Below are 16016 nucleotides of genomic sequence, written 5' to 3'. Positions count from 1 at the left end.
GTATTTTTCTAAGATAACATACTTTCCAAACCTGCGGACCCGCCAATTTTTTTTAAATTCGCCAAAATTATACCAGTTATAAAAGCCAGAGACTGTAAAAACAAGAAATGATCGTTGAATTTTAAAATTTCCGACGGTCATTGAACATATCATATGGGACAAACACTTCATGCATTTCTCCGAGTCACTCAAAGTCTGACTGAACAGGCATATTTGTTGTTTAGTTAAATATCTTAAAGTTTGTGGTTTTGATTCTCAGCAGTGAAGAGCTTCCTTAACTGTTGTCGTTGATTCCAGCAGGGAGTACCCCCTTAAACGGGCCCCGCCCCTTTGTGACTTGACGACGCGACCAACGGAAGTTTTGGGAGCCGTTCAGTTTTTGTTGGTTTGCTTCGCTGCTGCTACTCGGTAAAAATGACAAAAAATTAAAGTCCAAGTCAACTTAAAATCAAACGGAGGCAAAATTATCATCACCGAAGTCAGTCCGGATCGTGTCTGGGGAACTTGAAGCGCGGTTGGATGTGTTTTATGTAGCCGGTAAGCTAGCTAAAGTTAGCTGTGTGTTATCAAACATGACGGAAAAGTTCAAGTCGGACGCTTTGAAGTGCGCTAAAGCAGAGAGGAGAGGACATCACCATGGACAGTTTGGGGCATATTTGGGAGTTTTCGTGTTCAAACATTGGACATTGTTGACATTTCACACGGGCTCCAGTGGACTTGATGTCATTTTTGCTGGATTGAATTCCAGTTTAACAGCCTCCGGATGAAAACGTTAGTAAGTTGTTTCAAAATAATTATTTGTATTGGTAAAGACTTGTTGTAGATGCTGGCTATCTGGTGTTTCAAAACTGGGATTGTTTGTTGGTGCTTGTGTTTCAGACCTGGTGTCTGCTTGGTTAAGGGGACTGCTTGGTGCATATAATCCCCTTTTCATTCTTCATTTTTTGATACTTTTGGCTGTGTTTATGCATTTTGGTTGCATTTTAGGAATATGATGTACGATTGCATAATCTTTGTATTTTCAGCTGACGTCATTAGGTTGAAAATAGTAAAACAGACAAATTTTAAGGCAAAAGATCAGAATGACACCCAGAAATAATACAATGCAATGTTTTTATGCTTTAATGGCTGTGAGATCAAAAATTGCATTGTACACATTTTGTTTACACAGTGTATTTTAGACACAGTTAATGTTGCTGCAAATCATGGACATATTCCAGGCTGTGATAAAAAGAAACACAACAAAAAAGCTACTTTGCATATAAGACATTTAAAAATAATTCGTTTTTGTGTTTGATTTTTTTTACCTCCTAAAAAAATATTGACAAAAACCTAGCATTTAAAGAGTTAAAATTATGAAAAGTAATGAATATTTAATATTTATGAGTAGAACTGATGTTGGTAAAAATAAATAAACTCAATGAAAGTAGAAATTAATATTAATGTATAATATTTTTTAAAGCTTGAATTTGGAAAAGCAACAAAAGCGTTTGTGTTCAGAGTGATATAATTGCCTGTGATATTTAATTGGTCCCTAAGGGTTAATGACGTTGCTTTCACAGCTGGTTGTTGTTGATGTGTTTTGATTGTTTGAGCTTTATGGCTGTATGGTTATAACTGTTGGGCCTCTAACATTTCCGAATATGAAACTGTATACTTATTTGCTTTCTGCCCTTGGTTGCAAGCCCTGCTAGTTGCAGCTCTTACTTTTTAAATCCTTTATCTCACTGAGGTTTTGATTAATTTGGTAAAACCAAAACACCTGCCATGATTCTGAAATAGCCTTTCAGCAATTGTGCTGCTTAAATATCAGCAGGTATCTGTTTGTGGACAGAATTAAGCTGATATGAGCTATTTCCTCCTGTTTCAGTCTCTGACAGGGGTGCCAAAACTTTTTTAAATGGGGGCCATATTAGATATTGGGAAAATCCCTGGTGGTCAGCTGCTTCTGGCATCATACGGGTTATAAGTGAATCAACTTGAATTTTGCCCCAATGTTGTCTTTGTTTTGTGTTGACTGAATATGCAGCTTTTTGTTTTGGGGTTTTTAGTTTTTTTGCATTGTTACTGTTTTTGCTATGTGTTTGCCCAGAAAAAATACTTGATACACACAATATCTCTACATTTATATTTTTTATATTTAAAACTTACATATTAGTTTTAAACATTGTATTGTCACGTAAGGCACAGTTTTATATTGAACACACTTTTTGTAATTTATACACTTTATACAGACTGCACACTATCCATGTGCTCCTAGACTGCATCGGTTTGCCTGAAGGGCTGCAGCTGAGGCAGAGGAAAGTGTTGCGGGGGGAGAGGGACGTCTGGAGTGCTCTGCTCCACCAGTTGTACCCGTGACCCGGCCTTGAATAAAAGGCAGTAAATGGCACAGGTTAGCCTCTAGGGGGGAGTCTGTTGACCTTTACTACCTTTGTTTCATTTGATCTGCATTAAAATGCAGATATGTTTTGGGATTAGCTAAAATACCATCAGAGCGATAGCTGATTGGATCAGAGATCGACTGGACAGTAAACAGTGAACAGTAAACCCTATTGGTATTTGTTCTGTTTATTAGTATTATTAAGGCATGAGCACTGAACGGTGCGAGGACCCTATTGTAATTGGTCCGTTTTTTATTATTATTTATTATTATTTATTATTAGTAATATTATTTTGTCAAATGAATCCCTTTTTTGAGGGCTTTATCATTCTCGAAAACTCATGAAACTTTGCATGCTCATCGGGACTTGTGAAAATTTTTGCATTTTATAGGTGTTGTGTATAAGTGTCAAAAAATAATCTCAGTAGCGCCTCCTTAATGCCAGCCCCGGCAAACCATTTCATGTATAGGTATAAAAATTTGGAGTTATAAAGAACATCCTAAGACGAACAGGAAACCCAACAGGAAGTCTGCCATTTTAATTGAAATGTCATTTTTTGCGATTTCATGGTGTTGGAATTTGACCAACTAGTCCTACAGATTTCAGCGGATTGACTTCAACAGGAGGTCTGCTATTTTGAATTGAAATGTCATGTTTTGTGATTTCATGGTGTTGGAATTTGACCAACTAGTCCTATAGATTTCAACGGATTGACTTCAAAACTTGTAAATCCCGCCTTCAGATGTGGGCGACCCTTGACTCCGACCAGTTTTCCTTTTTGATTAACGAAATGGAAGTTATCAGGCCCAGAAGTTACATGATTCGCCACGTAACAGGTAGTACTTTTTAACTCAGTTGTACATGATCCAATCTGCATCAGACTTCACATGCTTGATGAGACTGCTGCCTTGAACACATCTAAATGACAATTTTCGATCAATAATGAGAGCGCCACCTACTGGCACAGAAAAGATAAAGTTTTACACTAAGAGGTCCAGCTCTCAGCAGGTTGACTTAATTGATCTTAAAATTTTGTCAATAAATCATTAAGATGTTGGTGATGATGAAAAATGAATATTGTCCGTTTTCGTTGAATGGCGTTCCTGTGACACCATGGCGAACTTCGATGTTGCGACATGACATCAAAAACTGTCATAACTTGACCCCAGATGGTCAGATCTTTCAGATATTTCCAACATTTGATACGAGTCCAGGCCTGAAGACACCTGCAGCGCAATTTTGATTCACAGTCATAGCGCCACCTAGTGGTAAGAGGAAGTTACTTTTTTCCACTTTAATGATTTCCCTGTAGCAGGTTCCACCGAGCAACCTCAAATTCGTTCATAATACTGCAAAGACTTTCATGATACAGAGAAAAAAAACTTTTGAGTTTTCATGAAACACTGTTGCCATAGTTATGCACTGTTCACCATAAAACAGGAAGCACTTTTTGAGGGACAAGGCATGCACCAATACTCACCAAACATGACACAGACATCAAAAGGCCTAAATTGTTATATGTGATATGATTTTTTTTCATTTATGTGCCAAAATTGGTCTTGAGCGGCCCCTAGAAAATTTCAACGAAGCAGCCCCTGTGGACCGTTTAACCTAGAGCTACGAAACTTGGGAAACGTGTATAAGCCCTAGTTCTACGAAAAAGCCTCTTGGAAAGCCAACAGGAAGTCTGCCATTTTCATTTAAATTTTCATATTTTTTGTAATTTTAGCCTCTCTTTCAAAACGAACTAGTCCTACAGATGTCATTGGACTGACTTCACATCCAGACACCAGTATTTCCTAAATTTGGTGATGATATATTGCTACCAGTTTTTAATTTCATCAAGCACTGTTGGCATTCTTCGCCATTACACAGGAAGTTGTGTTTGAGGGGCTAAGGATGCATAAAAGCTCACGAAATGTGGAATACATATCAAAAGTCCTGAAATTTGATATTTGATATGCTTTTCTTTGCTTTGATGTGTCTTGATGGCTCTGGGGAGCACCTAGAACATTTCAAGGAAGCAGCCCCCACAGGCCGTTTAACCTACAGCTACGAAACTTGGGAAACATGTGTAAAAGCCCAAGACCTGCAAAAAAGCCTCTTGGAGCCATGCCCTACACCCAACAGAAAGTCCACCAATTTTAATTTTATTTAAATTTTTTGCAATTTCTGCTACAGCTGACTGATTTTTCAATATACCTATATTATCACCTGATATAAGCCTTATGCGGACAAAATGAAGCAAATCAGCCTCAGCTCATATTTTTTCCCATATGCGCTGAAAGGAAAACTGTTCAAAGACCATATAATGCAGGAAATGATGCTGGGATGTTTTAGAAATAGTTGCATTCAATAGTTTGTCCAGCAGATAGAGCTCTTACTCCATTATTTACTCTACTGTCAGCACTGTAAAAGCAGCAGATAAGAGCAAATACAGCCCTTCCACAATCACACAGGCTGGCTGCTTCCTTTTTTCACACCTTACACAGTTGCAGCTTTGACTCTACCTCACACACACACACAAACAGAGAGAGAAAGTCATAGAGAGACAGAGTCAGAGTGCGCTCTTACTCCATTGTTAAACTACTCTCAGCACTCAAGGACATTGTGCATTGTGGACGGTGGTGCAGAGTTTTTTCACGAGATGACCTAAGGTTCCAGGGTACAGGAGGAGAGGACTATGAACGTGCTGATTTTATTGTATTTAGCAATTTTTTAGAACCTCTCAGTGACATTATATTTAAGCAGCAACAAGACAGACACATTTAGGAACTTATTGTGATCATCAGGGAAAAAGGAGAAATATACTGTCGTTTTTTCCCCGTGCTTGTTGCTGTGAGTAAGCCTGCAGCAGCACTGTAATTAGCAGATCACATCACATCTCATCACACACACACACACACACACACACACACACACAAATACACTGACCTGCTAAAGTGACTTAGCTCCTCTCCAGCCTTAGCACTACATGGAGGAAACCCTAATTCACTGCTGTGCGCAGTGTTGCCCTTTCTCAGAGAGATACAGCCACATCTGTTGATGTTCAGCAAGTAGCCTCAACGTACACAGAGTTGCGAGGGCCTGTTTTTGTTTGCTTTTTTTGTTTTATCCATCTTTAGAAGCATTGTACTTACCAAGTTAAATGGCTGAGATCTGAGAGCCCCATAAAATTGCTGAAGAGAGGTCCAACTGGGCAGGAGGAAAAATGAGGTCAGACAAAGAATATCCAGGTTAGCTGAACCTTCTTGGAAGGAAAAACATTGGCGAATGGTAAAAAAAAAAAAAAAAAAAAATCACTCACTAGGTCTGTTTTTGCTGGACCAGCTCAGGTCTCTGGAGCATGAAATTCGATTTACAGCCTGTTTATAAGGTAATCATTTCATAACGATTCATTAATATAGTCTGCTCTCCTGTAACTCATCATAGTTCGTATTAATCATTTGTCACTTATCAAGTGAGGTCACTTTCCTGAGTAAATAGTACCTTATTATAAGATGTGATTACCACAAAGTGTCTGTTTCCACATTAATTAAGAATTAGCTGCAAATGAGTATTCAATTTACTTGTAAAACACACAAAAAATGTTTGGAAAACAACATATATTTTTGCTTTGAGAGTGCAGATTCAGAGGTGGGCTTCATTGAAAGTACATCAAAATGAAAACACCTGGCACAAGTGTACTGAAAACCTGTACTCCGTTTTTAATTTACCAAACGTTTTCAAATATCTCTCCTTTATCAGGGTGGAAAAACATCTGAATTCTAAAAACAGACTTCTTAAAGATGCTAAGCCTCTGAAACACTTCAGGCAGACATCCAGGACATCTGTGATCAAAACAAAATTCCAAAAACCAATGGGTGACGTTACGGTGGCTATGTCTATTATTTATACAGTCTATGGCTGACATAACCCATGGTTTATGAACTGCTGTTTTGAAACCTCCAGTTTGGCATTTTCAGCCATTGCCGTCTTGGATTTTTGGGGCCAGAAGTGACCATTTTTACAAGAGGAACTGTGGAGGAGCCAGGTGTGAATCTGGCTCAGAGCCTGTCACTCAAGCCCTGCCCTTGATTATGCATAACTATAAGTCTTAATAATATGTATAGGGATGAGTTATATAACCCCCCCCAATAAATACATACATACATTTCAATTAGGTTTTCATGACTGCCATCGATATTTCCTACACAAACTTTTACTGTTGTCCTGCTAACAACCTGATTGATGTTCTGACTCTTTCCTGTTCTATGTGTCTTCTTTCTAGCATTGTGCAGGTCTTCCCAGATTTTCATCTTTTGGTGAGTACACTGTTATGGCATAAAAAATGTCCCAAGTTGTGATATTGTGATAAAGGAGATTTACTTTTTTAAAAACAGCTCTTGCCCCAAGTCTCAGGTTTCCTGGTAAATCAGCTCCAGCCATGGGTGTGACAGAGCACATAACAGTCAGCATTCTCCACTGTGGAAAATGTGATTCATGAAAAGTAACACTGCGCTAACCAGCCCCTCCCTCCTCCACCTACCCAAAAAAAATCATTTAACCTAGATCTATTGTTATGGAGAAACATGCCACGCTGACTTTCAGTAATTTTTCTGCATATTCCGTCTGACTTGAGGTCAAACACGAGAGGATTAGCGAGCCTCTAATCCATGCAGGTGGTGATGTGGCCTTGGGCTTCTCGAGTCCTCTCAGTTTAGCATGCAGGCTGGCTGGTTCGGAGAATTGGAGCACACCACTGCTCGGGGGGGATTTTAAGCTAAATAGATAGACAAAATAAAAGAGCTGAAATAAGAAAGGGTTTTATGGAGAAAGAGGTGATATTAGCTTTGTGATTGAGAGGGGAGAGTGGGACTCGGAGAAGGAGAGGGAATGCAGAGTCACACTAGGTGCAAGTGTTGAGGCATTTTGTGGTGTGTCTGCTCTTAATTATCATATCCTCCAGTGTGCCGTCTCCCTTCCCAGCTCACCCACTTTCTTCATCTCCTTTTCAGTTTTCTAATTGCTTGGTTTTAATTAAAGCCACACAGAAGTGACAGTGAGTCAATTAAAAGCCAAGAAATGGGCACAGATAGGCAAAGGCTGCTTTTTTTTTTCAGTGGTATTTCTGTCGGAGAGCATTGCTTCCACAATACTGTCACGCCTTAGGATGAATCAACAAACCACCCTCTCCTGCATGAATAAGTGAAAGCTCACATACTGGTGCTATATTTGGAGGCCTGCAGTTGTGTTGTGGTGAAGGCTTTGTGGTACTTGTGGTTGTATCTACATACATGGCATATTTATTCAAAGACTCCTCGAGGGTTGTGACGTATCACTTTCATTACTGTTACATCACACATCTGAATGTGTTCCTTTTGTGTCATTTCCTCCTCCATGAATCCTGTCCAGTTCCCCTTCTTGTAACTGCTCAATTACTGATGTAGTGTAGCCTACCGCTCTCTCTCCCGCGGCTTCTATTATTTTCGTAATTATACCGCATTCCACATTTTAAGACACATTTCTCCTCATCCCATCTTCTAATTATGCAGCAACGTTTTGGCCCCGTCTTCTAACGATACAGTCGGTGTCCTACCTGTTTTCACACAGAGGATCTGCCAGCTGAACTGGGTTCTCACTGTATGTTGACTGCTTCTAGATTTCCTCTGCAATGAGACAATTACAATAACGTCCCTGCCTTTGATGTATTTTCCAAATAACTGGGTCAAGTCAGATGAGAGTATCTGTGAGACAGATATGAATTTACCTCAAAGTCGGGGAAAATCAAACAGTGCTGTGTAAAACTCCAAAACCAACAAGATACCTCTGGCTGGAAATGATCGCAACTATAGTGCCCAAGTTTTCAGTGCCATTTCTTTTCAGTATTTGTCTACATTTATATCTGATAGTTTTGATCCAAATGGGTCTTTTGAATTTGCAGAGTCAACTCTTAAGAACAACAGCTCAAGGTTGAATTTTGACTTTGAAATTTCATCAGTTTTTAGTTTTGGAAATATGAAACCAGTTTCAAAAAGGAAATAGCTATGTTGTCCCTAAAGAGATGAATAACATACTTCAACTCAAGGTTCACTTTATAGATTTTTCAGTGCTTCATTTAATGGATTACTTTTACATGCACAAAATATGATTTTTTTGCAATTATTTAAAAAAAAGCAATATTCCTATTAAGTTGTTTGTCAGTGGCTATGGTTACATGCACATCAGTATGCCCCTATTATTCCAAATATGACATTATTCTGAATTTGATACGTTCATATAAACTGCATATTCTGTTTAAATATTAGGAATCAGGCCATTTTCCGAATTAAGTATTATGTGATTAAGATATGTGGGATATGCCGCTATTATTCATGTGTTGGCAGCATTATTTGGACATGTAAACAGCCAATTCAGAATATTCATCTTAGTTTGGGATTTTACTACGGTTTGCGACACACTCTCGACTGTTTATGGTTGGTATTGTGCGTTGTCATGGGTATGTTGTACACAAGTCAAATCTCCAATCATTTGCAAAACGAATTTTTTGGTCGGAAGGAGAAACACACACCTGTTTTAAGCATAATTTAAGACTTGGGTATGTGCAAATATTGCAGCACCAACATTTCCAAGAAGGAACGAACGAGGGAGTCCAACAAGTCCACCACCTCTAATAAACTGTGAAAAAAATCCTATTTCGATGCAAAAATGACAAGTGGCTTCAGCTGTTCTACTTCTCCATATTTTGACATGATAAACGACATGTTAGGGTACATTAATCAAAGTACATATAGCTGCATGTAAATGGGAGTGTTGTTGGAATATTCATTTTCATTAGATATGTAAACAGCTTAGTAGGGATATTGATTTTTTTGGAATGAGGGCTACTATGTGCATGTAAACATACTCAATGAAAATGAATATTCCACTAAAAGTTCCGTTGACGTGCAGCTGTGCATGCTCCAACTAACATGCCGTGATATGCTAATTACCATGTCAAAATATGGAAATGTTAAACGGCTGAAGCAGCTTGTGCCATTTTGCTTCTTTACTTTTTTTTTCAAAGCTTTTCTATCTAAAGACAACCTCCCTTTTTCATGCCTTCAACCACATTCCTGAAAAAGGTTACCGTTGCAATATTTGTGCATTTCCAAAAACCTGCGAATGTTCACAAGTAGGTATGTTTCTTCTCACAACCAGAAATATGGGCTTTTCTTATGGGCTTGCATTTCTATCCCAAACTGTTGGAGAGTTTGTTTGTTTACAACGTATCCATGACAACACACAGGGTTGATCATAAACAGAAAAAACTGTTGTAAACTGAGGTAAAATTCCTAGTTGAGAAACGTTCTGAATGTGCTGTTTACATGTCCTAAGAATGAACCAAAATCATATTGCCAAATCCCACGCTCAGTTAAGAAATTATTCAGAAAAGGCTTAATTCGGAATATATAAACATAATGAGATATTTACATGACCAATATTAAATTTATCATATTCTGATTACTGATGGAATATTGCTGTGTATGAAAATGTATTCATGGTCATATCAGTTGTCATATACCTTCTGTCTGTTCAAAAGTGATCACTGGTGTTGGATGTGAGTGGTCTCCTTGATCTTTCTTGGGCTGTGCACTGACTTCTTGTCAGAAACATTGACCCATCCTCTTGCTGATTGGACAGCTGATGATAGGAACATCTAGCAAGAGTTTTCACATCGCAAGGAGTCAGCACTTACCACAAATCTTTTAACACCTTAGAGACAAAGAGAAACACGAAAATATGATAATTCAGACAGCAGACACTTAGATGAGATGTTTGATGTCACTCTCATGTCTGTCAGTTTAATATAGAGCTACAGCTTGGCATAAAAACAGAGTCAGCGATAAAAACGACTTTCTATCCGACCAAGAAATAGTCTGGCACATTACCCTGTTTTCCTCATCCTTTGCAAGGGTCCAAGGACAGAATGATGTCACATGCTTCAAAGCCATCTGAGGGAAATTATGATTTGTGACACTGGGCTTTATAGATGAATTTCAAATTGAATTTAGATTGTTATTTGTTCAGCCCTTTGAGGCACGCAGTGTGACTGGACTATAATGAACTTTGACTTGACGTCTTATTTGTAAAGCACTTTTGGTTGCCTTTGGGAATGAAAAATGCAATAAAAACAAATTTGCGTTGCCTTTGCCCCTCATAATTAAGGTTGTTTTTAGTTGATTTTATTTTTTATTTGTACTGATAAAGCAAACCAGGTATAACATGTCATGAGCTTTAGAGGTGCTGGAAAGCAGATTTTTTTACCTTTGTACCGGGGCAGTTCAAGGGTTAGTGGAGGTCCAGGGTTTAGCTAAGAAATCTGTGAATAAATCAGAGATCACAATTAGATCAATAAATATTGTAGTGTCAATAAGTGCAATATGAATAATTGGTTATTGTCGTTATTTTTGTAATTACTTCAAACGCATAAATAACCCTTAGAGACCTGGGCAAATTAGCTTTATTTCAGTCAATAACATGGGAAGGAGGCAATGAGCAAGAATAACCTAGAAATTACTAGTAACGACAAGAAAAATACCTGAAAATAAGCAAAACAAAAACCCCAAGCAAGGATGCAAACAAAAAAAAATCAAACTGAAAAAACAAGTGAAAACACATACACACACACACACACACACACACACACACACACACACACACACACACACACACAAAAAAAAAAACAAACAAGGAAAAAAAAAAGCTAAAGCCGCTGCTTACCTAGGGCTTCCCTAGTTCATAGTGATACATAGAGATACATACACATGTGCATATGTCAGCAAGCGTTAATGACAATGAAAAGGTTGCTTTTTAAAAAAAGGCACTGTCTCGTCAGTCATTTGGAACTGGTTTGGTTTTGTGTCATCAGATCTCAAACAAGCCAGAGTCCACTGCAAAGTTTGTTTAAAAGCTGTTGCCACTAAAAGCAGCAGCATGACCAATTTATTTCAACATCTGAAATACTGGCATGCAGCTGAGTGGGAGAAATGTGTCTCACTCTGAGATGCACATGACCGTGTCAGCCCACAAACACCCGGTTAAAAGCAGCCGACATTCGTAGAATCATTTTCCCATTGTTTCCTGTATGACAGGAAAGTGCCCCACTGCAAAGGTGTTACTAATGCAGTCATACTGCGTATCACTAAAGAAACGGTGCTCATATATACAGTAGAAAAGCCTGGGTTTATCTATATGCTTAAAACTATTGACCCCAGGTACATGTCACCAAGCTGCAAGTATTATGCTGAAGTGGCCCGCGTAATCTGTACACGTGAAAAGATTGGTAGAGAGCTGGGGGGGGGGGGGGGTGTCGTTTTCCTTCATTACAACAGACCTATGGCCCAGTAATTTTAAAAACATTATTTTTTATTTCAAATGCAAAACTGTACAATATGCAAAACTATGCAAAATGCAGTACTGTCTTGCAGCCCTCTACATTTCAGTTTGCCTTTGCTAATTTCTGTTGCTAAGATAAAAGCAAAACTTGTTATGAGTTCTCCCCTCTCTCCCAGCCCTACTTAAAAGTTATAACAGTGGTGTAAATCATTAAAATATATAATTAGAATTGTAGTTAATTGTAAATTAATTGTAAATAATATATCACAAATATAATTCTCTAACCATTTCTTCCTAGCTTTCAAAAAATAACATTTTAAATCTACAAATTTCTTGCAGTTTGCAGGATATATTTTGCTAATCTGCTTATTTCCTTTTTCTGATGTTTCTGAAGGAAATCAAACTGATTTGCTGAGGGTTCAGAGGTCCAAATACTTGTGAGAGGTGTCTGAATGCATCGCAACAAAAGTGATGTTCGATCCAGGTTTCAAAGGGTTTACTTAAAAAAAACCAACCTTAATTTGCCTCCTTTACCATATATGAATAAATAAAGAAAGACATAGTTATGATTTAAACAATTAATTTGTAAGTGATTTAAGGTAGTGTTCTTTATGGAACATAAATAAAACAAGAAACATCTGAATAATTTAAAATGCCATTATGCCATAGTAGAATAAGTAAAATTTGCAAATCAAAAGACAAACATAAAAAAAAGAAATGCTACGTCTGATTTTGAAAACTGAGTTTGAAATAAGAGCCAGGTGCCCCTGATTGAGCAAACTTGAAATGTTATGTAATAAGGCACACCTGTGGGGCTCTGTCATCTGACATTACCTGTTGTTTGGGATCTGGAGGGGGTCTGCCTGTTATGCAGATCACACTCAGACCAGGCGTTAAAAACTGTGGCAGGTTGAAACTGAAACACTTCAGTATCATAATTATATCAATATCAGGGACAAGGCAGCATCTGTTGGGTTTAATGTCCAGGACGTACTTTCTAAGATGACACTGGGGAGGGAGAGGCTCTGATTTCTGTGCTGTCAGTGCTTCACATCGACCTTTGCATGTAAAACTCATTGGGTTTATTGAAATAAATGCCACGCGTGATGAACAATAAAAGCTTCTGGTCTTTGCTGAAAACATTTGGGGATTAAGCCACATAAGACAGCCTTTGGAGCCGCCTATGCTTTGTACAGAGCCAGGCCAGCTGTTTCCCCCTGTTTCCAGTCTTTATGCAAAGCTAAGCTAACCATCTGCAGGCTGTAGTTTCATTACACACATGCAGAAGAATCTTCTCATCTATCTCCCTGTGTGGGAGCAAGTAAGCTTATTTCTCAAAATGTTGAATTAGTCCCTAAAGATCACCCTAAAGACATCACTCGCACCCAGAGAAAAGCTGATGTGGTGTGTGACATCACATGTAGGTGTTGAGAACATCACAAGGACACTGGACATTAGCAGCTGAATCCTGAGTGATGAGCTCTTTCAATCCACAGGTCAGGGTCATCATCAGTTAATCAAAATGGCTCAGATCTCATCACGTGATCTAGAACGAAAATTCAGAGAAAGTTTATAAACAGACTTTGAGTGAAGCCCATACACACATACTAATCCGATGGTCAAGAATTAATATTGTGCCCACTGAGTAGTTTAACTACAAGGATAAACTTACCTTTAAAAGGAATCAGAATATAATTTATTCAAATTAATCTATTTAAAACAATTCTTAAAATTGACATCGTCCATATAAAAGTACAACTTAGTCTCACCTTTAATTCAGTCAGAGTAAAAGTCTAAATTTACCATTAATCACAGCAAATAAGCATGTTTATGATCGGATTTATGAAGTTCCATGCACTTTACTTTTATTAAGTACATGTTCCCTTTTTTTCGAAATTACAGTGATGGATGTTTGTGTGCACGTGAACAAGCTTATTAGAGAATCCACACCCCATCAGCTCTTGCAAATAGTTACAAATGGATGCAGGGAAGCCTCATTTTTTTCCTGTTTTATCATCTTAACATCTCATTCAGCTCACTCAAACATGAACATGAAAATCACCCTTTGCTGACTTTGGAATTGATCACTATGGATGAGATTGACTAGGAGACCAGAAAAATCTTCATATACACTTCATATGTGGAGACATTTGGTGTAATTAAAACAGAAAGATTTTTTTTCACATGGTTGGTTAGAAGTATGACCACTAACTGTGAAAATCATCACAACCTGAGAACTGGCAAGATTTGCGTGGGCTTTGGGCTCTGGCCAAAGCATGTTGAAATTGAGTGTAACAAAACTGGATGTAGCTTTATTTTATTTAATTGTTTCCTTTTCAGCTTTTTTGAGCTGTTCAGGGATAAAATATTTAATCTCACAACCAAAAAAAAAAGAATTATTTTAGTGAAGGGAAAGCAAAATCATTGGGAGATGCAGAGTAAGAGTAGCTATTAGGTGGGAGGCGAGTGAAAGCTAGTGAGTAGATGAGCATCAAACACCAGATGCTAGACCTGCTATCAGTTTGAATATAATTACACCACACTCTCATCCATGCATATACCACTCCTTCTGTGCTCATTTATCATTTAACACAATTTGAAAAAAAAACTAAAATGGAACACTTACTTGTGGATCAATTTCTATCATGGTGAGGGGAATTTAGAGAAGAGGAAATAGAATTTATGTTCTAAAGGCCCATTAATAATAATAATAATAGCCTGGAATATCTACAGATTCCATGTGACACTTTCATTAATATCCTCTGTGCTTTTTAAATGATTTATTGAGCTGCAGTATATCACAGCATACCTTTTTCCCTGTGTTGGTCAGGAACCACTATGTGTTGTTGATAAAATTGGATTTTTTAAATTCCATTTTTAGCAAGCATTCACGAATATTTGCATTGTATACTGTACATAAATCCCAGATGTGTACAGAATGAGTGGATCTGTCTGTAGGAGGTAGCTTTAGTTTGGTCAGCAGGTCTGACCAGGGGAGACAAATTGCAAAGGTAGAGAAAGAAAAATGAATTTGGTGACCGAATCAATTTCTTGCATAAATAAAATAAAGAAAATAGATATGTTTTCAGAAATTGAATATAATGAATAAAGTATATAGTAGCAGTAGTAAAATAAAGTATGTTTTCTTTAGTGTATAATCACCTGAAAATTAGAATTTTTGTGTTTTCCTTAGAAAGCAACACATTCTCACTCCCAACTCCTTATATATCGCTGCTTGTTCAGTGGACTTTTCACATCTACATATGATGTGCTATGTATCCTGGGGTGCGCATGACGTTCTGGGTTAGGGTTAGTCAGTGTACACCTTTTAAATTTGTCTTTTCAAAACACTTATCCATTTATACAGGAAATATACATTTTCTGACATTGACAGCAAACAATCTGTTTCCAAGTAAACCTCATATTTACCTTTATTTTATTGTGCAACAAACGTGGGTGATTAGGTTTAGGCAACGAAAGCACGCAGTTAGTTTAAAAGAAAAAAATATTACACACCTCCTGTTTACCTTTATGTTGTTGTGCAACAAAATCACATGGTTAGGTTTAAAAAAACCCATCATTTTTACATTACATTCTTTACATTCATACGGGGAGCAAACACCGACCTCGTGGGTCAAAGTCTGGTATTTGTTGGACCTATCCACCATCCCTCCTGCCCGCCCCTCATGGACTCCTTTAGTTACATTGTTGTCCAGTGGTGATTGAAACGTACGCCATCCCACAGCATTACACACTGACGCCACCTGGCGGCGTGTCTCACCAATGCAAAAGGACGACTATATGTATCGGTGTCTGATGCAGAAAGCGCTGACAAAGCGATGGTATTTGACAACCTTGGAAGAAGATGGGGTTGTATTGTGAGCAGTTAAAGTCTACACAGGGCCTTAGCTCTGATTTATGGAGATCACCATGTTGCACCATCATGTTTTAACTGTAGCCTAGAACGAACAAACCAAACACTGGCTCTGGATTGATAGATAGGGCCAGTCACATTTTCGCATCTGCCAGTGTAGTTTGATGCCCATCTGTAACAAGCAGCATTGGAGATGCAAGTATTTATAATGTGAAACCGCTTAATTTGGTGTTTTTAATGGTTTAAATCACCTGGTCTGTTTGTTTTGGAAAGGAAGAGACCTCTGTGGCTAATTTGGCTTCCAGGAAAAAAATCCTGAATAATGAACACTGAAGGAATTTTAAACAGGACAAGTTTCAGCTGTTTGCAATCTGCAAACAGCTGTCCTTACCCCTAGATGC

The 16016-nt window shown here is 38.0% G+C and overlaps 1 long non-coding RNA gene across 4 annotated transcripts in view; it reads left to right on the top strand.

Annotated features, from left to right (window-relative positions):
* The first annotated feature begins 301 nt into the window (after nucleotides 1-301).
* LOC148189398 (uncharacterized) overlaps nucleotides 302-16016 on the top strand; it is an 85669-nt gene continuing 69954 nt past the window's right edge. For 3 of the 4 annotated variants that reach the window (XR_015776832.1, XR_015776831.1, XR_015776830.1), the window contains exons 1-2: nucleotides 302-775; nucleotides 6655-6688. This is a non-coding gene — a long non-coding RNA (uncharacterized LOC148189398). The remainder of the gene's footprint in view (nucleotides 776-6654; nucleotides 6689-16016) is intronic. The other variant, XR_015776833.1, reaches the window with a different exon arrangement.

Source organism: Plectropomus leopardus, chromosome 6 (assembly GCF_026936395.1).
Source record: "Plectropomus leopardus strain MGB_pleo_1.0 chromosome 6, ASM2693639v1, whole genome shotgun sequence".
Taxonomy (NCBI): Eukaryota; Metazoa; Chordata; class Actinopteri; order Perciformes; family Serranidae; genus Plectropomus; species Plectropomus leopardus.
This window is presented reverse-complemented; position numbering and strand designations above follow the sequence as displayed.